Source organism: Myotis daubentonii, chromosome 4 (genome assembly GCF_963259705.1).
Source record: "Myotis daubentonii chromosome 4, mMyoDau2.1, whole genome shotgun sequence".
Taxonomy (NCBI): domain Eukaryota; kingdom Metazoa; phylum Chordata; class Mammalia; order Chiroptera; family Vespertilionidae; genus Myotis; species Myotis daubentonii.
Genome location: NC_081843.1, coordinates 42,857,941 through 42,883,643, shown reverse-complemented (window position 1 = coordinate 42,883,643; position 25,703 = coordinate 42,857,941). Strand labels below are relative to the sequence as shown.

General features: G+C 43.2%; 1 protein-coding gene and 1 pseudogene across 5 annotated transcripts in view; one reads left to right on the top strand and one right to left on the bottom strand.

Annotated features, from left to right (window-relative positions):
* LOC132233822 (polyadenylate-binding protein 1-like) overlaps positions 1–25,703 on the bottom strand; it is a 54,099-nt pseudogene that overhangs the window by 14,744 nt on the left and 13,652 nt on the right.
* Positions 23,069–25,703, top strand: part of SNCAIP (synuclein alpha interacting protein) — a 138,383-nt gene continuing 135,748 nt past the window's right edge. For 2 of the 5 annotated variants that reach the window (XM_059693788.1, XM_059693784.1), the window contains exon 1: positions 23,069–23,191. The gene's annotated coding sequence lies outside the window, so the exon portion shown is untranslated. Of the gene's footprint in view, positions 23,192–23,465; positions 23,599–24,071; positions 24,220–25,703 lie in introns of those variants that run through there. The other 3 variants (XM_059693787.1, XM_059693785.1, XM_059693786.1) reach the window with 3 other exon arrangements.

Below are 25,703 nucleotides of genomic sequence, written 5' to 3'. Positions count from 1 at the left end.
GAAGGAAGGAGGAAGGAAGGGAGGAGAAGGAAGGATAGCCATTACATAGGAAACATGGGTCTGGTGAGGGTCGGGTTTAAGGATAACAGCACTGGAGTGCTAGGGATGTAGGGGGTTTCCTAGTGGTATCTAAAGAAAAAGAGAAATTAATACTCATTATCAGAGGGCAGTGTTATTAAGAGTAGATCTTTACCAAAGTCAGTGTGAAGATATATCAGACATAACTTACTTTCACTGTGTGACTGTTAGTACCTGCTATCTACTTACTGTTAATCCTCTAAGGCAGCGGTTCTCAACCTGTGGGTCGCGACCCCTTTGGCGGTGGAACGACCCTGTCACAGGGGTCGCCTAAGACCATCCTGCATATCAGATATTTACATGACGATTCATAACAGTAGCAACATTACAGTTATGAAGTAGCAACAAAAATAATTTTATGGTTGGGTCACAACCTGAGGAACTGTATTTAAAGGGCCAGAAGGTTGAGAACCACTGCCTAAGGAATTTAAGAAAGGTGTTGGGATTTTTTCACTTGCATATTAGTTAATTTGAGACATGTTTTTTATGCTAATTTATAGACTTTCATATTAAACGTTTAGTAAAGTCTTAATGTCATGCAGTGTCTACTCACAAATTTGAACTTTCCCTTTCCCTGTTCCCCCAGCATCTGGACATCCTGGTGTGAGTGTATGTGTGGGCTGGAGTTGGGTGGGGTAAATAAAGGAAAGTGATCATATCACACAGGATCTATTGAAAAACTGATATTAAATTTTCTTCAGATAATTTTCAAAACCGTGGGCTTTGAATTTGAAAAAATTTTACACATTATATTAGTTGGCTGTCATTACGCCCACCTCTAATTTAACTAAATGAGTGACATAATAAAAATCACATATAAATAAGGTCTTAAAATGTAAACACAAAAGCCCTCACACCCCTTTACTGCTCCTCCTCCTTTCTATTTCCGTAAAGATATTGTAGATTCATAAAACAGACCTGTTTCAATCAGCACAGTTCAAAAAAGAAACATTTAGATCATCAAAGAGTGTTTTTAATTTAGCCTGATGAGCTGAATTTCAAACAGCCATGTAGATAGGAGGCTTGAGAGTCATTTTCTTACACACACATGCACATACACACACACACACACACACACACACCTACCCCTTTGATGGTCAGAGAGCAAACTCTTGTAATCACAAGATTGCAGGACTGAACTCCTTGGGAGACATGCCATCTAAGAACCCACAACTTCAGAGAAATTTAATTACCACGTTGCCCCATGGAGCTTACCCTCAACTCTGATGAGTAGATTTCATGTTAACCTTATAAACAAAATGTCTGAACTCTTATTGCTCAGAATAAAGAAGAAAATGACTGCATGTTTTCTCAAGTAATCAGCCCCAAGATGAAGACTCCCTGAAGAAAACAATAGTTTATAAGCTGATGTGGTGATGTCAAATAGCAGATACCACGCAAAAAAATATTCAACATGAGTTTTCTTCTGCCTGGGAAGGTCTAGTTCAGTCAGCTGAATAAACTGGCCTCTGATAGACATTATGAGTATGAGATCGGAAATTTCTTCCTCAGGTGGTAGTTGACGTAGAAATACCTGAAGCCCGTGCTTCCTGGAATAGCTGTAGTTCCAATGAGCTTAAAGCATGCGTAGCTATTTAAGTATTCTTGAGTACAGAGCTTTAAAGCATTGGTTCCAAATTATGTATTGTTCCACATCGGATAAATCACTCCACACCACGCCTGACAGTTGCTCTCCGGGACCAGATTGGTAACTCTCTATCCTGACACTCTTAAAATCGATGATTACCGCGGTGTCCTAGCACAAACGGAAAGGCAGTTAAAAACAATAGTAAAGGTAACACAGGAGACGAAAGAATCCAAGGGAACCAATTGTTCTGAATCTTTATCTTTCACAAGTGTTAACAGATTGGAATTGTGGGTTTGTAGTTTTTGGCAAGCATGTTTATTTTGTACTGATGGAAATATTTGGCTTTGCAAAATGTGTTTTAGTCAGGTAGACTCATAACCCAGGCCATCCATCACTGGAGTAATGTCAGGCCTAGAATAGTTTGGCAGGTCAAGGAGAACATGAATTTCCCACGTTGCATAGCAAAGAGCAGTCCCTCAATGAGCAGGTATCTGGGGTGGTACCACATGGCCCAAGTGCAGCTGCTGGCTATTATCTCCTTCCCCACCCAGAGGCACATATCTGCAAATCACAGAGCGCCTCAGACCTTCCTGACTGTGCACAGCTCCACAATCATCTTGCAAACTGGGGAGAGGTCCTCTGAGGGTCTGGGCTGGTCTGGGACAACCTGAACAGGTGGGCAATTCTAACCATTGCTGTGCTGGCCAGTCCCAGAGGCCTCACAAGGTGGATGGGGCATGGCCCAAGCCTAGAGTAAGTGTCTCCTGGAGGGAGTGGCTATAGGGTTAAGCCTCAGACTGACCTGTTGGCAAAGCCACAAACAAGCCCCAGCTTAGAGGGCACAGCCCCCTTAGCATAATTAAGCTTGACCTTATGAAGCTCCCTAGATCCTATCTGGGTAGCTAATGGGCTGTGGGAGGTACCACAAGTGCTGCCAAAACAAGTGAAACTCACAAGAACATTGTAACTATGGTGACCACTACCTCGTTTACCTCTGGCTATAAAATAAAGGCTCAGCTTGCCCGTTGGGTCTCTGTGGCCTCAGCCAGGCACAGGAGATCCACCTAGACCCAGCTTATTCTCTTTGTCTGTCTTTTCTTTAATCCTTTGCCGGCCCCCCTCAGGCTCATGGAACCCTTGGCTGTGCTGGCCCAGCACAGTCTCCCACAATGGTCAGGTCACACCACTCACTCCCCCAGCACAAGTGGCCATTCTTTGCCGACACACGCCACAGTGCTGTGCCATAAGTCTGGCCATGTGGTGGTTGTGAGAGGGGGGAGGGGAGAGGATAGGTGACGACAGAGCACACATTTTCCTCTGTGGGTTGAACTCAGTATACATGGCAAAGTCCCCAAGCTGTCCTTTGCATCTGCCTACCATAACTCACATAGATGAAGACTTTGTCTACATACATATGCAAAGATCCTCCCTGGCAGGGGGCAGCCAGGCCGGATGCAGCATTTTAGGAAGCCTGAGACAATTTGCTGTCACGTGACACTGCAACATTGCTGTTACTGAGCAACAGGAAACGGGATGAAGGTGCACTCTTTGTCAACTGTGCCTTGAGCACCTGACCCCAAGTCCTCTGTTCCTGCACTCACTTCCATTCAAACTGTACAGCACGGAAGTTTGGCAACCAGCTAATCCATCTGTGCTGTAGCAGACAGTATGAACAGGTAGTTAGGGTCAAATGTGACAATATCGAAAGCATCTTCCCATTCTCTTGGACCAAGCTTAAAGCATGCTTGGCCTTTCATTTACGTCCTGTCACTCTTGGGGATGAGCTTCCAGATATTTAGGCTTGTGGTAAAATCCTTCCACCAAGCGCTTTGCCTGTTTCCACGCCATTTGGTTTGGAACTGCCTAGTTTCACTTCCAGTGTGGCAGGTTTGTATTTTCACGGTTTACGGACTGATGCTTCTTCATGGTGATCTATGCCCATCCTGTCGCCTAGTCATTGAAGCCCAAGAAAATAGGATTCTCCACAATTCCTTTGAGGCTCGGACCTCTGTTGTGTGTTTTGGAGGGGAACGCTCCTATTAATAGATGAAAGATGAATTTAACGGAAAGACTATTTAAAGATAAACTCTTACGGCACACACATAAAGCTGGCGCTTCGGTTCCCACTTGTGGAGTGTCTGGGATGGGAGGAATGCTGGAGCCCAGCTGCTTCTTATTTGGCTCGCCACGATGCACTTCCCCTTGAAATGCTTGCTTTGGAGGTGTCACATGGTTCTTGTAGCTGAAGGAGCCTTTCTCTAACTTGGCTGTTTTACATGCAAAATACTTTAAGTCAGATACATTAGCTAAGAGTACCTTATTTTTAATCTGCTAAGTTAAAATTTAAAAAAAGACCTGTTTTCTTTTGCTGAGTTAGGGAGGGGCTCCTTGTAGGGCAAAGGGAGTCCCAGCGTTTCAGCTTGATACCAAGTCCATCACCACCATTGTTCAATGGGTTTTCTTTCTGATTACCTTATGTTTTTAAGGTCTAGGCAGTTTTATATGTAAGAAACAAAAAAATCTCTTTGAGAAATTATGCTAGAATGGAGGAAAAAAACACTTATCTTTATAAAACTAAAACCCAAATATCTTAAACTGATTTTTCCACCTAATTTCGGAATCCCTTTCTTTTTTAAAAATGTTTTTATTGATTTCAGAGAGGAAGGAAAAGGGAGAGAGAGATGGAAACATCAATGATGAGAGAGAATAATTGACTGGCTGCCTTCTGCACACCCTCCACTGGGGAATGAGCCCACAACCCAGGCATGTGCCCTTGACCGGAATAGAACCTGGGACCCTTTAGTCCGAAGGCCTACACTCTATCTACTGAGCCAAATCGGCTTGGGCCTGAATCCTATTCTAAGAATATAAGTGTCTAAACTTTATGTGCATATTTGAATTAACTCTGTACAGTGTCTAATTCTCAGACTTGTGTTTTTTAGGTAGGAGAACCAGATCTCTAGTTTTTGCAACATGCTGAGATTAATGAGAAAGAAGAATTTAAGGAAAATAGGATTCATGCGTGACCTTGCTGGGAGAGCCTCCTGATTTCCTTCCCTAGCTCACAGAGGCTGAGTCTGCACTCTGGACAGACTTTTCTAAGATCACAGATAGGAGATGCGGGAGGATGTGTCCTGTGGAGAAATATTTGAAATGTCTGCCCTAGTGTTAGCCCCCCATTTTCAGCCTTCTCTTTACTATTCAAATAAATGGATTCAATCCCCTAATCTCAGTGCCCTTCCCCCTATTTTTACAAATATCGCAGAGGGATTTGTTTTCCTGGTTTATCTCTTTGCCTGAATTCCTGAGACTATATGGCAGCCTACCTACCCCTTCCACATTCCCTGTTCCCACTCTGGGGAGCGCTGAGGGCTACCTCACTGTACAAAGCTAGGGGGCGCTGCTCACATTGGCGTCTATGTGAATGGTGTCCTCCGGACCACATTGAAGTAAATGGTGTCTCTGGCCCTGGGCAGCATAGTAGCTGAAAAAAACAATCTAATCCTCCCACCTCCCTCTACCCCCCACCATTTGCGAAAGTACTATTAATTCAACATAGAAGTCTCTTGAAGATGTGACTAATAGAGAGTAATTACATCACAGGGTGGGGAACCCTTTTAGACTAAGTGGGGGTGGAGGGGTGGGGAGGGGCTCAATTTTCATAGCCAAACACACCAAGGCCATTAGGATATTTTCTTTAAAAAACATTATTGAAAAGAATCCTGCCTTCTTCCTAAGCCTTTGCCTCAAAATGCTAAAATGACAGGTATTTTTATTGCCTCTACAGATAGTTTGAGGAGAAAGGAAGGAAGGGTGAGTTGAGACCATAGAGATGATTTAGGACCGTGGCAAAGCCCCAAACTAAAATCCCTGGATTTATTCCCTACACACCCCTTCACATTATGTATTCAGCCTTCCCCAGTCTGAGTAGCAGGGAAAATACAGCTTTCAGAGGGTTATTCAGAACCAAGTGCCTCTTACCTATCCAGTGTCAGCCAGTTGTTTACTCTATTGATTTGTGCATCCCCCCTTGCCTTAGGTCTTTCTTACATTGCCAATTAGCTTGTTCCTAATGTCCTGTCACCAACACTAAGATCCCCTAATTAGGGATTTATAACTGCAATTGCATTTTCATTATATTTTTTGAGATGGGAAGTTTTCCCCTACTGTGTAATCCTTCTCACTTGAACACGAACATATTTGAGTGAAAAGCAAATAAATATTTCTTGTATAATGATTTACAAGAACTTAATTCAATCCAAAGCAAGGTTTGCAATTCTTCTTTATCCTTCAAATAGCTACTTCACTGAATATAAGATGAATTAATATTGTACCTATAAATTTTCCTTTATGTCGTGCTAAAGTTAAGTAAATTGAGCAAAGGCCTTCACCTATGGAAAAATTACAAAGAAAGTGTTTATATATACCGTGTCCAAAATAGTTAAGTAGGCAGGAAAATCTATTCCTGTTAATAGAATATTAGTTGCTATGCCAAACGACCTTATAAAAGAACACAATGGAAATAGAAAGATTAGCCATAGAATGATCAATTGAATTTATGAAAATACTTAGAGAAAACATTGAAGTCTGTGAAATGCATTTTTATTTACATTTAAGAAATACAGAGAAATAGATTGCCTTCATAAGAACTTTAGATGACCTTCCTCTCTATGATCTTAATCAAAAATCACTTGTGCCCCATACTGCATTTTCATCTGCAGCTTGGAAAATAAGATTGAGATACTACATAGAATCTATACTACTTAAAGGGAAAAACTCATAGTATAAAACAGTGAATTTAAAGGTATCAGAAAAAAAGGACTGAGGTGAAAAGACAAGAGACACAATAAATTATTGAATGTTTTATTCAGTTGAAACAATGCTTCCTTCCCCATCCCAATGTGACCTGACATGGGTTTCTTTTGAGTTCCTTTGTTGAACATACATGGCAGGCATTTAAATGAGTTCTGAAGGAGCAGTTAGCTTACCTGGTCACTCTTGTGCCTTCTAAAAAACAGGTTAACCATGGGGGAGGTGAAACCTAAGTGCGATAAAAGTCTTCAGTGTAATCCACACATTTCAAAACACAAGATCTTTCACGGCCTGTCTTATAGAATGTCCAAAGCCTGCTTTATAGTGGAGAACGCTCCTCAGCACAGCTCTCTTCCTCTGCTGTTGGAGGAGACCTAAGGACTTCAAAGTTATAGTGCAGCTCTGTTAGGATCGCCCTTGAATTTCCCTGTCAGAATAGCAGAAGGCAGAAGACCAGGCTAAGTTGGTGTGATAGGGAGCTGCCTCATACTGTTCTTTGAAGAGTTTCTAAAAGCAACTGTCACTGAATACCTCCATAAGAAAGTGCCTTAAAGCCACACCATAATATTCATTCCATTTGCACAAAGAGGACCCTAACCAGATTCAGGAGCAGGCTCTTAACTGCACATATTTCCCAAGACATGTACCCACTGGTGACCTCACTTGTATAATTTTATCAGCTTCACTCCAAATCCTATTAAGATCCAAAGGGGGGGGGGGACACAAGACAAGTACATTTTGGTGGCAAGTGTTGGGTGGAGACAGAAAAGTCTGAACGATGGACACAGCCCAGATCTAAGAACAAAGCGTGGTCCCAGGGAGCCCAGGCCAGGATGTGGATAGTCAGTTTCCAGAGGCAAGAGAAGTGAGGGCTTATTTTGAGAGCAGGAGGGCAGCTGAAAAGGAAAGAGTTGGCTGATGCCGAACATGAACTTGGCCTACCCCATTATTTTTTTCAGTTAAGTACCAGCCCTGGGCTCCAGACACTCTTCTGCTTTGCAGTATTGAACTGGAACCTGCCATCAGGAGTTCGTCTTCTTTGTTAGCAAAGAAGCAGGGCTTGCTGTTTTCATTGGCCAGTGTTTTTTGGCTAAAAATCTGCTACAACTGGAGATTTTTATTACAAAACCGGCTCATGTTATTTTGTTATTTTTAAAATAGAACTGAAGGAAATAATAAAACAGAAGTTAAAGTCGTCCCTGTTGCCTCTCTGAGGTCACAGGCAAGGCACCTGCACATCCTGTGGAGCTTGGGTTGTCTGGGAGCAAGGGCTGCACGGCCATCAGCACGTTTTTATCCCCCTGCTCTCAGTCACAAAAATGCGAGGAAATTCAGCCAGGTGATAAACCACCACAAGAAGGGATTTTTTTTTCTAAGTTTTCTTGCTAGGAGAAGGCCACTGGGGTTAGGCTTCGGTAACCTGAAGTGTCATAAACACCCCCCTTTTGCATGCAGACTACCCCCAAAATGGGCTGATACAATCTGTGGGTGTACTAATGGTACAAAGACAAAAATACATAACTAAACTATTTCTAAAATTCTAGAAGTTTCCTTGGAAAGTAAAATAAGTGAATCCTGTCCACTGGGCTGATTAAAGAGAAGCAGTTGTATTGTCAATCCTTGCAGGACTCCCAATGCCCCGACAGAGTACAGAATTAGAGGTGCTTGTAAGCCTCTTGATCTAGACAAATGGACAGCACACATCTGCCTGAAGGTGAAGAACTGTTTCACTAACTGTCTTGTGTGGCAATTGACAGAAGCTAACAATCAAAATGGCAAGAGATGTAGGTTAAGAGGTCAGTCATCTGCCAAGACCTGTAAGCCTAGAGCGTGATTTGAATGTCATGCAGCAACACAAGAGAAGGCAATGTGTGTGTGTGATTGTGGGTGCAGACCTCACCCTTCCTGGGTCAGAAAATGCATGTTGGTATTTATTCTCATGTGGCACTTCCAATCCTGCCTCGCTGCTGCCTATTTTATCCCACCCAGTGTGTATAGACATAAGGATGTGTGCAAGATGAAGGTTTAACTGGCCCTTGTCCTGACCTTTAGTTCATAGTGTGTGATTAGGAAACTGCTGCAACAATAATAAAAGTCATCATCATTTTAGGAAGGCTAAGAATGTATTGAAGGTTGTTCGTTATATTATTGAAATTAATAGCAAAATCAAAAGAAAATAAAAAACTAGAGACAGACTAAATGTCCTTGAATACATTGATTGATATATTAGTCAGGCACTAAATAAAATGAAGTGGGCCTATATGTCTTTGCTTGAAAAGATGTCCATAAAATGCTTTTAATTGTTAAAATAAAGAATTATATTGGTTCCATATTAAAAGAAAAAGAATTTTTTTTAATTAAATCTTCATTGTTCAGATTATTACATTTGTTCCTCTTTTTCCCCCCCATAACCCCCCTCCTCCCAGTTCCCGCCCCACCCTCTGCCCTCACTCCCCACCCACTGTCCTCATCCATAGGTGCACGATTTTTTTCCAGTCTCTTCCCGCATCTCCCACACCCCTTTCCCCCGCAAGAATAGTCAGTCCATTCCCTTTCTATGTCCCTAATTCTATTATAATCACCAGTTCATTCTGTTCATCAGATTATTTATTCACTTGATTCTTAGATTCACTTGTTGATAGATGGATATTTGTTGTTCATAATTTGTATCTTTACCTTTTTCTTCTTCTTCCTCTTCTTAAAGGATACCTTTCAGCATTTCATATAATCCTGGTTTGGTGGTGATGAACTCCTTTAGCTTTTCCTTATCTGTGAAGCTCTTTATCTGACCTTCAATTCTGAATGATAGCTTTGCTGGATAAAGTAATCTTGGTTGTAGATTCTTGGTATTCATCACTTTGAATATTTCTTGCCATTCCCTTCTGGCCTGCAAAGTTTCTGTTGAGAAATCAGCTGACAGTCATATGGGTATTCCCTTGTAGGTAACTGGGTTTCTTTCTCTTGCTGCTTTTAAGATTCTCTCTTTGTCTTTTGCTCTTGGCATTTTAATTATGATGTGTCTTGGTGTGGTCCTATTTGGATTCCTTTTGTTTGGGGTTCTCTGTGCTTCTTGGACCTGTAAGTCTATTTCTTTCACCAGGTGGGGGAAGTTTTCTGTCATTATTTCTTCAAATAGGTTTTCAATATCTTGCTCTCTCTCATCTTCTGGCACCCCTATAATTCTGATGTTGGTGCGCTTGAAGCTGTCCCAGAGGCTCCTTACACTATCTTCGTATTTTCGGATTCTTTTTTCATTTTGCTTTTCCAGTTGGGTGTTTTTTGCTTCTTCGCATTTCAAATCTTTGCCTTGATTCTTGCGCTCCTCTGGTCTGCTGTTGGGAGTCTGTATAGTATTCTTTATTTCAGTCGGTGTGTGCTTAATTTCTAGTTGGTTCTTTATCACAACATCGAGGGTCTCATTAGATTTCTCGAGGATCTCACTACATTTATCGGCGGCTTCTAGACAGTTCTTGAGAGACCTTAAAAGTGTGGTTCTGAACTCTATATCTTCCATTGACAATTTTGTCCTGTTTCTTTGTCTCCGCATATTGTTATGCTTTCTTGGTGCACCCCCTAGTGGTCTTTGTGCGCAGTCTTGTAGTTAAGCCTTGATTGTTGTAGCTAATACTAGGGGGGATTTGACCTCCAGGCCAAGTGGCTGTGTGAAAGAATTGTTTTTGATATATGCAAGAGAAAGGATCTGGAAGTGTACACTCAATGTACTTAAAGAAGAGGTTTGAAAAGTGACATTTGGATTTTTATTTTGTAATGAATTGACTTCTTCACTACTTATATATTTTAAAAATGAGTATATATTAGTTTATTACTTTTTAAAATAGTCAATACAATTTTAATTTAAAAATGATAGAAATAGAGAAAACAAAATGGAAAGAGCTGATAGTTATGGTTCAAAAAATTGCTTTTGCATACAAACTACCTCCTATACCAGGAACAGTTAATATTATTGCAATGTTTTAGTTGGAGTCCAAGTATAGTGGGTAAGTTATGTTTGATATTCTCTTTAGAATTTCCATGTGTGCATTTGTGTGTGTGTGTAACTTCTGCTAACACTGAGAAAATAAGAAGAGAAATTATCTAATCATTCCTAGTTTTCTTCTTTTCTTCACCTATTTTGTGAGGCACTTATTATTTTTTCTTTTTCCTTCCTTTCTCCTTTTTTACAGTTTTTATTTGCACTTAAACATCGTGTAATAGTTATGAATCTTGATTACAAGAGACAGAAACCCAGCTCAAATGACCTTATGCTGAAAAGAGCTGAGTGGAAATGTTGTGATCATGTACATAAGAAATCCAGGGGCTTAAATTTTTCATCAAGATTTTCTTTGTGTCCAACCTCTAAGTATTGCTTTTCTCTATATTGGCTTCATTCTCAATCAGACTGTCCCCTCAGGGTGGCAAAGATGGCAGCCACAGCTGCCCTAGCCTTACATTACTCTCAGCAAGAAATAACCCAAAACCCTAAGAGAACAGGAAAGAATATCTCTATTTCAGTCACCTCATCCCTGTGCAATCATTGTGGCCAACAGGATGAGAGACTGATCAGCTAGTCCTGGTCATGTGCCTGACCTGATGGCAAGGGAGGCAGGTCAAACAATAAACCAATCTATCAACTGAGGAAGGGGGAGTTTCCGGAAGAAAAAGATAATAGCTTTTACAAGAAGAAAGAAGGTCTGCCAAGCAGGCAAAGACAACAGATCCACACTGAACGTGGGATCTAAAAGGTGTTACTATTTATATGAAGGAGTAACAGAGCCTCCCTCATCTTCTTGGTCTTAAACTCTTAAAAGTGTTCCCTCCTTAGGTTTCCAAACCTCTCACTGGATTGGAAGGTGACCGCCTGTCCGTGTTTTTCTTCCCTTGTGTATCCTGTTATGAGCAAAAGGCTCTTTCTCGGGTTTGCCCAACTGTCTGTGACTTGCTTTCCAATGATTTATCTCAAAGGGAAACTGGTAAAATAAAAAATTTTGATTTTTAAAATACCTTATTTGATTAAGGAGAAAGAAAATGTACCATTTCAGACAGGGTTTTTAAAAGTCTTGAGTTGGCGAGTTATTGCATAAAAATAAGTTATGTTCTTTTTTCCCTGAGCCAGCAGTTCTTTTAAAAAAGCAGGTGTTCCGGATACTAGAGATGACAAGCAGCTTTATAACTTACACAAGGAAGAACAGAGGACAGTGAACTCCTCTGCCAAGTGTTAAAGCCAAGGGCAAAATATTCCAAAATGGACTTTTCTATAACCATTTAAAAAATAGAGAAAGCCAGAGGATTAGTAAAACAGTAAGTGTACAGCCTGGTCACTTTGAAGCCTGACATATTAGCTAGTTTGCTAAGGGCATGTACATTTACACAGATCTTTTCAAGGGACAAGGCTGTATCTTCAGCCAAGTATGAAGCTATAATAGTGTTGTCTCTATCCTCAGCTCCGCTACACATCAACAACATCTGTTGCACAGTCTACATGAAGTGGGGCTATTTTCATGAAGTTTGCAGAATACATACTGGAGGCCTTAACCCTGGATGGTAACGGCTTATTTTCTGCTTGTTTTGTTGTTGGGGAAAGAGGGAGAGGGAGGTTTGTATAGGTTTGGAGAATTATGCATGCTCTCCTGTTTAAAAAACACAAATAATCTGAAGGATAATATATTCTGCAGCCCCTCAGTCACTGGGCACAGGATGAAGTAGTGATTTGGTTTTTTTGTTTTGTTTTCATTCTTCCCATTTCCTTCTTTGGGAACATCTACAGAGCACATCAGTAATTTCCTCCAACCCTTATTGATGAGTCTTCTTCCAAGCATCAACTTTTTCAGCACTATGTAACCGTCACGCCCATCTGTCACCTTTCTCCTAAACCATAGCTGTGTAGCCACCTGTTATTCCGTTGACACCACTGCCATCCATTTTGACAGAACCATTTAGAATGGATGTTTAGGGAGCACGTATGAGGGAGGTGATTTTTCACATTTCCTAGACCAGAGCTGTCAATAGAAATATAATGCAAGTGAAATATGTGATTTTTAAATTTTGAAGTAGCTGAATAAAAAAATTACAGGTATAATTAATTTTCAATATTTTATTTAATCCAGTTTATCCAAACATCATACAATTTATTAATGAGATATTTTACATTCTTTTTTTCCTGTATTCAGACTTCAAAATCTGATGTATCTATGACACCTAGAGCCCATTTCAGTTTGTACCAGCCACAGTTCAATTGCTCAATAACTACTTCTGGCTAGCGGCTACGCAAGCATGTCAAACTCGTGGCCTGCAGGCCGCATGCCTCATTTATTTGGCCCGTGTTAGCCTTTGAGTTTGACATGCTTGCTACTGAATGGAACAGTGAAGCCCTAGAGGGACCCTGTAGGCTACACTTAAATTATTGGTTGTGGACTTGATATGCTTTCATATAATACTATGCAGCTCTGAGTAGTTCAGGATACTATGAACAATAGAATTGTTTGTGTGTGTGTGTGTGTTTTTAACCCGTTTCCTCAAATCTGTACCAAGATTTCATATTCTTTCACCCTGGTCAATCTAGCTGCTACAAGCCATTGCTAAGGTCATGACAGAATTCAGAAAAATGTGGGAAGTTAGAGCTGAACAGAAGTGCTGCAAATTTCTAGGTCACAATTCTTTAAGGTAAATTTCATATCAAATAGCAAGAATTTTCAGAATGTGTCTTTCTGGTTATTTATGACTCTCACAGACTTTTTCATTACCTTCATGATTTCCTGCTACCTGACTTGCTCTTAAACATATTTTGTGTTCTGATCTCAATTCTCCAAGGTTTTGTAACAATTTATCTCCTCTCCACCTCAGCTATATATTTCCAATAACACTGCTTGATCCTCACACCAGGGAGGGTGCTGTAGGAGCTTCAAGTTTCTCTGAAGACTTGTCTCTTCGGGTTAGCAATATGCAGTGATATTGTTCTCACAGATGCTCTGCAAGCACTTTAATATGTCAACATTTCCACTTGTGTTTCCCTAATGTATGGTTAATAGTGTTGCTGATGATTGTTGTTGTACGTATGTGGTACCAGGCCAAGAGGTAAATTGCATATGACTCTTCTTAAATCACTTAGTTATTTGAGAACTACTCTGCACACCCTTGGTTCTGAGTGGTAGGTGGATGGATACTCAGCATGCAAGCTGGGTCTTCTGCCTGGAATTATTCTCCTCTCACTGTTCACATGGTTGGCCTCTTCTCATTCTTCAAACCTCAGAGGCCTTCCCTGACCACCCAATGTTACATTAGAGCCTCTGTTTGTAATTTTCCCCAGAGCAATCCGTTTTTCAACCTCATAGCTCTTCACAACACTAAAATATATTTGTTTATGGACTATGTATAATGGCGGTCCGGCATGTCTATTCTGTCCACCTCAGATATCCTAAACAGTCAGCACAGGATCCAGTATGCAGCCAGTGCTCAGAAAATATTTGCTGAATAAATGGACAACAATGTACTTTGTATTTTCCAAGAACTGTGTTTTTCCATTTATACCAGATTAATGATAAACACATCAAAATCATATTGACAGCCTTAGAGTTAAATTGCTGATGATACTCCTCTCAGTAAAGATGTTTCATTTTTTAAAATACGTCATCTATTCCTGAATTGTTAATCAAATCATTTTTGGAGGTCTGGGACGAAAGTAAAATGCTGTTTACAAACCAAAGTTAAATATCAAATTAGAGGATTGAAATCTTTAAAAATCTTAAATTGCCAGAGAACCAATCACAATACTTAAACATAAACTAAAAGGCTTTCCAAATAACATTTCACCTAATCTAAGTGATTATAATAAAAATAGGCTTGTAAACAACTGTACAGGGCCACATAGGAATCCAAGATGTGCTATTATTGTGGTTGAGAAGCATAGAATTCCAGGGCTATTTAATGCCATGATACAAGTAGAGAAATAGAGATACTTACAGCCAGCAAGGCAACACTCAAAACTCAGCTCCAAAATCCATACTGCCAATGAATTCATCAGGTGCCATCAGCTTTCTGGAGTTCATTTTTTTTTTTTAGAAAATACTTATTAATACTCTTAATGTGTTAGCTTATTTAATTGTCATAATAATCCTTTGAAGAAGGTACTATTAATGTATAATTTTGTAGTTATGGAAACTAAGGCCTGGGCACATTAAATAATTTTGGAGATGGTAAGACATGAATCTTGGATTTGAACCCAAGAACTCTGACTCCCAGGTTAGTGACCTTAACCTCTATGCTCCAGGACTACCTTGGATTTTGAATTTAGTCTAGCAACAATTAAATTTTTCTCTATTTTCCCCACAATCCACCTTTGAAACATTTCCCATAATTTATAAGGAATGTTTGTTCATCAGCCATCAGCTTTTCTCATCCAATTCAATATCTATTTAACTTTTCTTTCCTTGTTGTCTTCTAAAAAGGACTATATGTCCCCAGGTCGAGGAATTGGAAACCGGGAGCTTTAAATTTGGGAAAGTAAGTAAAACTCACAAGATAGTCCTATTTAAGAAGACTGAAAACTTTATTTAAGTTTCAGATCTAGCCTTTCTTCCCCAAAGCTGTTTGATGATAGGATTTATTCTGGTTTGGAACAGCGGTGATTATAATTACTATCATTCCATTCACTGACAGTTTTCTTCTGCCACTTAGAGGTAACCAATTCTAATGTCTTTGCATGGCTTATCCAAGGGGGAAAGATTAACCCACTAGAAGCTGCTTAAAGATAAAGCCAGGGACTAGTCCATTATAGCTTTACTCCCTACAAGGCTATAAATCTCTTTATGTCATTTCACAGTCATGGGCATCCAGTCATCTCAAAATGCATGTTTTTGGTCTCAAGGTAAAATAGGTGAGTTAAAGGTGAATTACTTGTAAATACAACAAAACTCTGAATCCAAGTGGATATATATCATAGTAATATGCAAAGCACAGATTATATACTACAGTAAAATCATCATCAAGATGAAGGAGGGGGATTTTGTAGTTGCCTATAGGTCTAGATACAATTAAATATACAGCACTAGAGGCTCGGTGCACAAAAATTTGTGCATGTGGGGGGGGGAGGGGTCCCTCAGCTCGGCCTGTGCCCTCTTGCAGTCTGGGACCCCTCAGAGGATGTCCACCTGCTGGCTTAGGCCTGCTCCCTGGGGGATCGGGTCCAAGCTGGCAGTCAGACATCCCTCTGGCAGCCCGGCAGCCCTTGGGGGATGTCCATTTGCCAGCGGGGAGCAGGCCTAAGCTGCAGTCTGACATCCTTAGCGCTGCTGAGGAGGCGGGAGAGGCTCCCACCACCGCTGTACTGGCAGCCATCAGCCTGGCTTGTGGCTAAGCAGAGCTCCCCCTGTGGGAACGCACTGACCACCAGAGGGCAGCTCCTGCATTGAGCGTCTGCCCCCTGGTGGTCAATGTGTGTCATAGTGACCAGTTATTCCAAGTTATTCTACTGTTAGGGTCAGTTTGCATATTACCCTTTTACTATATAGGATGATAATCAATGATAAGTTAATTCATAGAATGCATTTTCATAGGTCTCATATTCTGCAACTGTGGCAGATCCATGTGAATGAGGCATGGTGTTCAAAGTTGACCTACATTCCTCTTCAAATCATTTAACCACACTGTTGACCTGCATTCCTTTTTAAAACAGCCTTATCAAATTTATTGTAGATATCAAAACTTCAAGCTACAGATTTAATCTGTCTTTATGCACATGTGTGAACTGTCTAGAGTCTAAATGTGTCCTTGCCTATGAATACTCCATGCTTACAGAATATGAATTTCACAAGACCTCCCAGCCATAGTTTTCTAATCTTATATGAATTCTCTCTCCCTCCATCTCTCTCTCTCTCTCTTTCTCTCTCTCCCTCCCTTCCTCCCTCTCTCCCCCTCTTCCCTTTCTCCCTCCCTCTCCCTTGCAAATGGACAGAAGCAAGACAATTTTCAGTCAGGGTCAGACTGCCCCTGATAATGTTTGGTATTATGCACATTGGCCTGTATCAGGGAATCATTCTGGAAGGGAAAGTACAGGGCTCTTTCCTAAGAGGGTTTCTCCCTCCATCCCCTTTTCCCTCCTCTCTCCCTCTCCTAAAAAGTCTTTAAGCTGTAAGATATACCAATTGTCGAAAGCACCCATCTTGGGTCTCCATCTTAGAAATTATTTATCTGTCCTATTGGCCTAAGTTAGAAGGCAGTGTAACCTAGAAGGCAAATTACTAACTTGAAAGCTCTGGAAAATATATTAATCCCATGGTATAGCACAGAGAATCTGGCTGAGTATTTAATAGCTAAGATATTATATATACGTCATATTATGAAAGCATGTATGCTGACCATTTGGCAATTTTATAGCATTTTCATTTATCCCTAAGTTGAATACTCTTATGTAAAAGGGCTATTCATTTCACTAATAGAAGAAGAAAAAAACAACCTAAGAAAAAGTTAAATAATAAGGCTGTACAATTTGAAGGATTTTAAACACTGCTCAGTTATTGTGGTAGAGTGTTAGGATTTCCCTTACAGACAAAAATGTTAGATATAAAAATTTTCCTAGAAATAACTATTTTATGGTTAAATAACAGATCCATGACATCAATTCACATCAGTGTCTATGGTAGCTATTAATGAAGATGAAAGAGAGAGAGAGAGAGAGAGAGAGAGAGAGAGAGAGAGAGAGAGAGAGAGAGAGAGACTAGATTCCAAAGAAAGAAAGGTTTTATCAAAGACATAAATCAGACAAGTATGATTGATTTGATTCTGGCTCTAGCAATAGGGAGAGCACCCTCAATCTGACCATCACAGTGTTTCTGCGGGGTGATCTTGCACTAGACTTTTACGGGGAGGAACACGTAAGTTACAGGTGGGATGACTTACAGTTGACATTGTTTGGCAATCAGGGGAGTTTAGGTCAGTTAGCTGAACAGGAAATGTTTTTCTCTGTGTCTAGAAAGTTTCAGAGGGACAAACAGTTCTAATCTCAGCTATTCATTCATGAGACAAAGAATGGAAAGTTGGAGGGTCTGTGTCTGGTCTTGTCAGCACGTTCAGGCAGAAAGGGAAAGATCTGTGTTTGGCCTTGACATAGGTAAACAAGAGAGTCATTTGTGAGTCTTATGAAGTCATGAGAAAGAGTGGACCTCGAATTTTATCAGAGAAATATAGGGAGGTGGCTCTTTGTGGTAAGCCATTTCCCAGAACACTAAAAAAGGGGGTGGGGGGCATTTCTCCACCAACACTGAATTCTGGGAGTGCAGGGCTTATGCAGATTTCATCATGGTCCATGGCAACCTGATTCGATTGGAGGCACCACACAGGACAGATGTGATACAACCCAAGGGGAGTCAATTCAAATGGATTGGAAGGCAACAAGCTACCCTAGGAGGGAAAAGACTTTCCATAAAGAATATTCAGGAAAAAACGACTGGCTTAAAGACAATGTGTGTGTGTGGGGGGGGGGGCACGAGGGGGGTGGAGGGTGGGAGGGATCATTAGAAAAAGAGACCAATCCACTGGGCTTAGGTTGCTGCAGAAATATCACTTTTAAATCAAAACTGAAGGTTTGCAGATGAAGCTTAAGACCATCTCTCAAGGCCAAGGTGAAGCGTGAGCCCAAGTCAACCTCCGATGGAATTAAGTGCTAATCTGCAAACCTCTAGCTATTAGGTTAAAGTAAATGTAGTTAAATCCAGTCATGAAACTTATATATTACTGGCCCTAACAGAGTTTGATTCAGAGTTCCTCATATTCCAGCTTCACAGATGCGCTGTGCTGTCTTCTGGCAACTCATGGAAGAAGAGCACAGGGGAAAAGATCATGGTCTCAAGTCCTTTGATTTACCAAAAACTGCTTAGCCCCTTGTGGACAGAGTCTTTGAATTTTTGCCACAGGCAGCTTCAGAACACAAGGTAAGACATTTAGTCATCTGATTGTATTTTTGCACGTGGCCTAATGGCCTCCATTTAAAACAACAAGAGCAACACTTCCAAAAATCTGTAAGAATAGGCAGAGCACAGTAATAGGATTAATTGGAATCCCAGTATAATCTCAGTAAATCTGGTTAACAATCCATAAAATTCTTCTCTATGAAATCTTTTATTAAAGCTGCTATGTGATAAGCAGCTATGCTGCTGAACTTGAATTTCAATTTTAACTTTATTTCAAGTGCTCAGATGAAGCAAAAGGATAAAACTTGCCCCAACAGGAGAGAAAAGAAGAAATATTGAAGGAAAACAAAATCAATAGAAAGTGAAGAGATGACCATAGAAAACAGGTCAGGCGAGAAATGCTAAATCCCTCGTCACCTCAGCTCAGGCACACAGACACACGGAGGCACCAAGATGAGCACAGTCTAAAGAGGAACGTGAAAACGAGGGAGGAGTGTACGTGGAAAAAGGAGGTGGAGAGAACATGTGAGCATGTCCTATTACCACGTGAAAAACTGGTTAAACCATATACCTCTATAATCAGTCCTTTCTCTGTGAAACTCAAAAATGTTCAAAAACTGGGTTTCTAATATTCTTTGTCAGTCACATTTTTTTCAGTCTTGTTTATGTGCTTATTTCAGAATGTAAAACTGCTATAGAATTTATATTTCTGTCCAGCCTCTATTTCCATACTTAAGCTCTACAGCTTTCATGTAAAATATCAAAATGCTCTCTGTTTCATAAGATCTAGAGTGACATGTAATATGTTCATGCTTTCTCAGCCTATTATTTGCTGAACTAGAGGCCTGGGGCACAAAAATTCATGCACTTGAGGGGGGTGGTCCTTAAGCCCTGCCTGTGCCCTCTGGCAGACCAGGAGCCATTGGGGGATGTCCGACTGATGGCTTAGGCCTGTGCCCTGTGGGGAGTGGGCCTAAGCAGCAGTCTGGCCTCCCTCTGCGGGAGGCGACCCATGGGCTGATCAGGGGACAGCACCAGCCAGCGAGTGGCTAGCCCTGCCCCCGATCGCCCCTCCACCACCACCCCGATCGCCTTCCCCTCTCTGTGCCCGCTGGCACTTGCCTTGGCTGGCCTGGTGCCACCCACTCACCAGCCCCACCCCCGGGCGACCAGTAGTTCCGCTGTTTGGTGGATTTGCATATTAGGCTTTTATTATATAGGATATTCTGGGTATATTATAGGATGCACTTCCTTGTCCTCTTGTGATTGGTGGAGCCACATGACTGGTTCTGACTAATGAGTTGAGAGGAGAAGTGACACAGATAAGTACTGAGCTGGAGGATTTAATTCCGGTATGAGACCCTCCAGAGTTCTCTTTCCCTCACTGGAGTGACCAACAATATTGCTGTCAATGGCTGCTCCATTAGGCCAGCCCGTTAAAGTGAAAAAGACATGAAGCAGGGTTGTAGGTGACCTGAAATTGTGATATAGTGAGAGTAAGACATTTTTATTCATCTATAGAAGTTTGGGTTGTTGTTGTTTGTTACCACAGCATAACCTAACCTATCTTGACTGATACAATCACATTTACATACGAAGTGTGATCTGAGTCTTGATAAAAATACCTTATAATTACTTACATACATTTGCACAAGCAAAGGAAACAAATGACTCCAGAATAAAGTAATAGTCTGGCCCAAATAAACTATATAGTTCCCAACCAGAAATCAGAACTTCAATGGCAATAAACAATCCGAGCCTTTAATATCGAGTGGGATATTTTCTTACGCAAAATCGATACTTAAAGAATAGGAAAAAAAGATCTGCCTGATCACTGGCAGTGTTATAGCAGGTTTATCCAATTTTTGTAGCACCATAAAGATATATTATGGAAACTGGGTAAAATGGTGGAGGCAGATGTTTAATTGTAATAATTGAAAGAACCATTATATGACAGCTCTTTGGCAGATGATAAACAGTGACATGCACTGCTGTACTAATTATTTTCAGTAGTTAACTCTTGAGTTTAAAAATGTGCTCAGTATTGGAAATCTAAATATAAGTACTATGAATTCCCTTGTCATCTTGATGGGATCCGACAACTGAATAGTAGGGGATAAGAAATGGACATGAAGTGGAAATATGCTAAGTGCCCTAAGAGGTGCACACTCCCTGGTGTGGTAGGCATGAGTGGGGGGTATTCTAAAAGGGGGTAAGAGGTCCAACAGCTGTGGCTGCTAAAGCATTTCATTGTTACTAAGATACAGTTGCTTGATTAGAAAACTGATGATCAGAAACTGATTGGTAGTAAGAAGCCCCTGGACCAGGCAGGGCAGTTTTGTTAGCTTGAGCAAAAGCCAGGAAGCTGGCTTTCTTACTATCCAATCTATAAACCTAGTGGCCAGTGTGGCCCACGTGGTTGAGCATTGGCCTGTGAACCAGGAGATCTCAGTTCCATTCCCAGTCAGGGCGCATGCCTGGGTTGGGGCTCAGTTCCCAGGCGTGCGGGAGGCAGCTGATGGAGGATGCTCTGTCATCATTGATGTTTCTGTCTCTCCCTCTCCATTCCTCTCTGAAATCAATAAAAATGTATTTTTTGAAAAAATAAAATCTAGCAGCTCTGTTTCAACCCAAGTACTGGTATATCAATTTGCAGCTTATTATTTGGCAAGAGTTTGCATAAGGAGAAGCAAACCAACAAACTGTCCAAGCAAAAGCGGTCCAAGCCTGTGTAGGAGAGTGGATATAAGCATTTAAATCACAGTGTAAAAATAATCATGGAAACAATGATAAATACTGTAATCAAAAACATGTTAGGAACAGAATAAACCATAACAAAAGAACTGTAAAAAATAGGAAAATATCTGAAATAGCATCTCAGAGGTTGCTCTTTAATTCTACGGCATGCCATTCCTTTGGCTATGCAGACACAGACCTTCCCTTCCAGGGACCACCCATTTTCTGTAGATGCAGTATAATTGGGTCCCTTCTTGTTAAACCATTTAAATTAACACCTGGCTCATTGTCAGAGCTCATATCCATTTCTAATTCTCCAATAAGTTACTCTTTTAATAAATGAAAATTTGATTTTTAAAAAGCAGGCTGTCAAAATATTTAAGATGATGACAATGAAAGTATGTTGTGTATACAACATACCAAGGGTGACACCAATTCTATGCATATCTATTGTATGGAAGCAGGATGTGCTTTTCTCAGAGTTTACACTAGGCAAAAAAAAAAAAAAAAGCATTTTTATTTTAACCAGATGTGAACAAATTAAACCCAATATTTTCAAGTATTTTTAGTGCCATATGATGTCATCTGACTTTATATTTTCTACTGAGGGATAATGTGTGTTTTTTTAAAATTGTGAAGCCACTTCCCATGTATGTGCTTAAAATGTTACATATGATAAATTGCAATAAACAAATTACAACACTGCAGGACATGCTCTTGGCTGTTTATGTCAAAAAAGCAGAGAGAGAAAGAAATTCACTTTCTCAATTGGAAATGGAATTAAAAGCATGTGAATGTCTTTTTGCTGGCCTTCCAGGTAGTCCTCATTTCAGTGACTGAGTAACACTGGCTCACGATTATCTTGTCCAAATAGGTCCAGGGCAAGGATGACTCCCCAGCCATGCCCTCCTAATAGTACAACTGCCTCTTTCCTGAAAAAAACAAAAGAGCAGCCAGTGGAGTCCAGAGCCACTGCTTACATTAAATAGTACACTCACTACTCATCCAGGGACCCCCCAGATTTTAAACAACCAATCCTTTCTTTTTTATAAGTGACCTATTTTCAATGACAGACTCACACACGATGCTCGTCCCCACTGTCCCTAATCCAGGTAGTGCTGACTTTCCCAGGCGCCCCTCTCGTCCTCTGGAATGGGCCAGGAAAGGCAGGCGCCCCGAAACAGAAGGGCCAGAACTTGCTTCCTCACTCTGTTCTCTGGGGCAGCACCAGGCAAACAGCCACGTCCTGGAGCTACGGTGTTGCCCTCCATGGCTTTGCTAAGTGAACTTCCACCGAGTCATCTCTCCTGGGAAAGAGATTTCTTACAAACCATTCAAAGCTTTCCAAAGGGCAAAAGCGAGATGGTCGCGAGCCAGTGTTACCATACATGCTTCCACTCTCCCTCAACTCATTTCAGAAATAAGGAAGGAAAGAGACGGTCATCACTGCTGGCTTCCTCGCCTCATCCAGCGCGCCCCCGCCCCCGCCCTAATTAAGAAAGACGCTAAAAGTAAAGTTAATGAAGTGGCGTTTTAAGCGTTGTTGAATTAAAAAGCCATCCTTTCAGACCAAAGCCTTCTCCATCATCCCCCAACACTTGAGCACAAAACCTTCCGGGCAGACCCCCTTGCCCTTGACTCCTTGGCCAGGTCCTCGGGGATGGGTGGGCGAGCTGGGGGTGGGGGAGAGGAGGGGAGGGGGCAAGAGTGGGGGCTGGAGGCCGCGTGCCTACGGAAACCCTCTGCCAGGAGCTGGGCAGCCCAGCCGTTTCCCAGGACCTTGCCCACGCCCGTTCCCCCCCTTGCCCATCTCTCTCCCCGGTGCAGGCTGCCAGCCTGGAATGGTCTAGGGACCAATGAGGTGGCAGCGGTTGGCGCACGGATCCCGGTGAGGGGCGATTGCATTGCCAGGGGGCGAGGCCGCCAAGTGGGGAGGGTGGGGGCGGAGGGAAGCGGGGAAAGTGGGAGGGAGGGGACACGCAGCCGAGGAGAAGCAGGGGCGGCGGAGGCGGGCGCGGAAGGTGGAGAAGAAAGGGCAGGTTCGCGGACAGGCGCGGCGGGCTGGCCGGGGGTCGCGGTGAGGAGGCGGCGGGGGGGGGGGGCGGGGGCCGCGCCGGGGGCGGGCGGGAAGGCGCTGTCAGGAGGGGGCTCGCCGGCGGGGGGCGGGCGCCGGGCGCGCGGAGCCGGGTGGGTGCAGTGGCTTCTACAGCCGGGGCGGCAGCGGCGGCCGCGCCCCCGTCCCCGGTGCGCTCGGCTCAGCGTCCTCCGCGCCGGCTCGGGTTCGGCCGCCTCGGGACGGCCCCCGCCCGCGCGCCCTTGGGGGGGCCCGGGGAGCGGCGCCGGCGGCCGGCCGCATTGTGACGTAGCGGGTCCGCGGCTGCGCCCCCACCGCCTGCTCCTGCCGCGGCGGTTCCGGCTCCCGCCGCCGCCGTCCGTCCGTCAGTCTGTCCGCGCTGGGGAGCCGCGGGCGTGCCGGGCGGCCCGGTGAGTCCGAGCGCGGGGTGGGCGCCGCAGGAGGCAGGGGCGGCGGCGCGGGCGGCCGAGCCTCTCCAAGTTTGCAGCGGGCGGGCGACTCCGCGAGTGTCGCCCCTGCCTCCCAGCCCACGGGCCCCTTTGTGCCGCGAGTCCCGGCTGCTCCGGGAGCGGCGGCGACTCTGCAGGAAGGGTTGGGGGGGGGGGGGGGGAGGTGTCTCTATAGTAACGGCGGCGCGGCTGTCCTGGGGGAATGGGGACAGAGCCCCCGCCTGGGTTTCCAGAGGATTGTTCTTCTCATTTGCCCGTTTCCTCTGCTCATTATTCTCGCTGCCACCTCGGACCGCATCCGAGGCAGGGTGGGCAGTGCCGCAGCTCCCGGGAGCCGAGAGGAGGAAGGGTGCACGCATAGTCCTGACGACAGACCCCACAAGAGTAATAGCCGCCACAGGGACACCCGGGGCTGCCGCCGCCCGGGGGTAGCCCCTCGCCCGTCAGCACCGCGCGCCCCGTGTGCCCGTCCAGCCCGCGTTCTGACCGCATCCCTCCGCGCGGTCCTGCGTCCAGGCCGGTCCGTGTCCATTTCTCGTTTCTCCCTTGGCCTTCCCTGGTGATGACTTTCCTCCGCAGGTGGTAAGTGAGGTGAGCCGGTATATTGGCCGTCGTCCAAAGCCATGCTTTGTTTACCTCGTTTTGTATGAAAAGAAAAGAGGGAAAATTAGGAGCCACTCCTGGCAGCCATACAGTTTCCACAGGAAATACTAGCATTCTTTGAGGAACACGCTACTGCTGGCAAAGAAGAAAGTCTCGAGGAAACAAAAAGGCAGGAGCATTGTTGCTCATTTCCAGTGGGCCGCTAGGAGAGGAGAAACGGGGTTGTTTTTTCCTGTGGGAACATTGCTTTCCTTGGGAAAGTTAATTAAGGGAGCTCCCTGTCGGTGCCCGTTTCTCGCGTGCTGGTAGCTGGGCTCCACGCCTCTTGGCTGTTACTGACAAGTGTCCATCAAAGAGCCCGGAGGAAGGGAGCACCCCCCCGCCCCCGCCCCCCCCCCCCCCCCCGCAGGACAGCCTCCCCGCACTGCACGTGTTGTGGAGCCCGGCCAGGGTGCAGTTTGCAAAATGAAATAAGGGCTGTCTGGGGAGGTTTATGAGGATTACATGTGCAGAGTCTGTCAATTCTCCAAGGTGTCACTCTAAACACGTAATTTCCAAGCACCACTTTCTTTGCTGAATCCGCAGGAAGGCAAAAACCCATTTCTCTCATTGTAGAGCAGACATCCCAGTTGGGAATGGGTTGAAATCTGTATTTCATTTGTAAATATTGAAATTTTAAAAGGCAAAGAAAAAGAACAAGGTGTAGGAAAGCAGTTATGCTGACGTGCTCACATCTGGGAGAGAACGTCTACTGGGTATTTCTGATGCATCTCCATGTTAAATTACATGCGGCATGGTTAGAGTGCAGGGAGACCCCGTAAAGATGTCCTTACAACTATTAGGAAAAGATGTGACACTTTGGTACCAATCGCAGAAGCTTCTCCGGAAGGCCATACTAACTGAAGATTACTCCTGATCAAACCTGTAGGAATTCCCAGGTCTACAATCGGAAAGAAAAAGCTGGGTGCTTGGCTCCCTCAGTTAGAAATAAGATATAAAAAAGGGATATAATTTTGAATAGAAACTCCATTTTCTCCATAGCAAGCATTTCATGAGAAAAGATGACAAGATAGTGGATTTGAAATGACGATGCCTTTGTTTGGACGTTGACCGTGTGTTGCCGTCCAGAAGGTAGCGAGTAAAGCAAATGAATGTCTCTGTCTACTGTGTCACAGCTTAGCTAATTCCAGGCAGTCGCTCTGGTGCAGGTGTACAGTGGAAATGTGGAACAGAGGCCAAGAAACTGTGTGTGTGCTGTTGTTTTGGAAGGAATCATAGCAGTGCTTTACTGCTCTTAAGGGGAGGGAAACCCACACAAACATCTAAAACAAACAAATGTCTTTGATATTATCAGAGAAAGCCTGGAGCTGTTTTTTCTTGCCAGACTCAAGGCATTTCTTGTCAAAAGAGGAAATCTCCCAAGGAGCAGGTGCACCATTATGAGAAACACAAGGGGATTTCTC